Source organism: Calidris pugnax, unplaced genomic scaffold (assembly GCF_001431845.1).
Source record: "Calidris pugnax isolate Ruff unplaced genomic scaffold, ASM143184v1 scaffold7, whole genome shotgun sequence".
NCBI lineage: Eukaryota > Metazoa > Chordata > Aves > Charadriiformes > Scolopacidae > Calidris > Calidris pugnax.
Window position 1 is genome coordinate 341,828 of NW_015090762.1, and position 584 is coordinate 342,411.

Here is a 584-nt window from a genome sequence, read left to right on the forward strand (position 1 = left end):
CCCCAAAAAAAAGGAGTTGAAGCCCCGAGGGCAGCGGGATGGAGCCGCTGGGCACCGGGAGGTTTTGGGGTGGGTGGTACCCCCCCAGGGTGGCATTGCCGTGCCTCAGTTTCCCTGCTGCCCTCCCAGGGATCGTGCCCCCCCCCCACCCCACCCCGGGGCTCTTTTTGAGGCAGAAACCCCAAATCCTGCCACTTTCTCCCCATCTCCCTCTGCGGGGGTGGGGGCTGAGCTCCAAAGTGACCCTTGGCAGGAGCTGGTAATTTTTTTTGGCTGAAGCCCCTGTGGCACCGGGATGGGGGGCAGGGACCCCCGCGGGGGGGGGACACGTGGGTGCTGGCACCCCTGGCACCCAGCACCCTGCCCGTGCCACCAGCCGGGACGCAGGGATGGTCCTCCCTGGGGGGTGTCCCCACCCTGAGCTCCAGCACGTCCCAGGAGGGCATTTTTGGGGCAGGGCGCTGGGTTTTTGGCTGCGATGGCCAGGGCAGGGTGGGCGCTGCGAGTGGGTGGCTGGAGCAAAGGTCTTGGGGTGCGTTGGGGGGTCCCCCTGGGGAGGTCGGACCCTTCTCGGAGGGGGGGGG

General features: G+C 68.3%; 1 protein-coding gene across 1 annotated transcript in view; it reads left to right on the forward strand.

The window, feature by feature from the left end:
- Positions 1-584, forward strand: part of CABP7 (calcium binding protein 7) — a 15,048-nt gene that overhangs the window by 10,852 nt on the left and 3,612 nt on the right. The window lies entirely within an intron of this gene.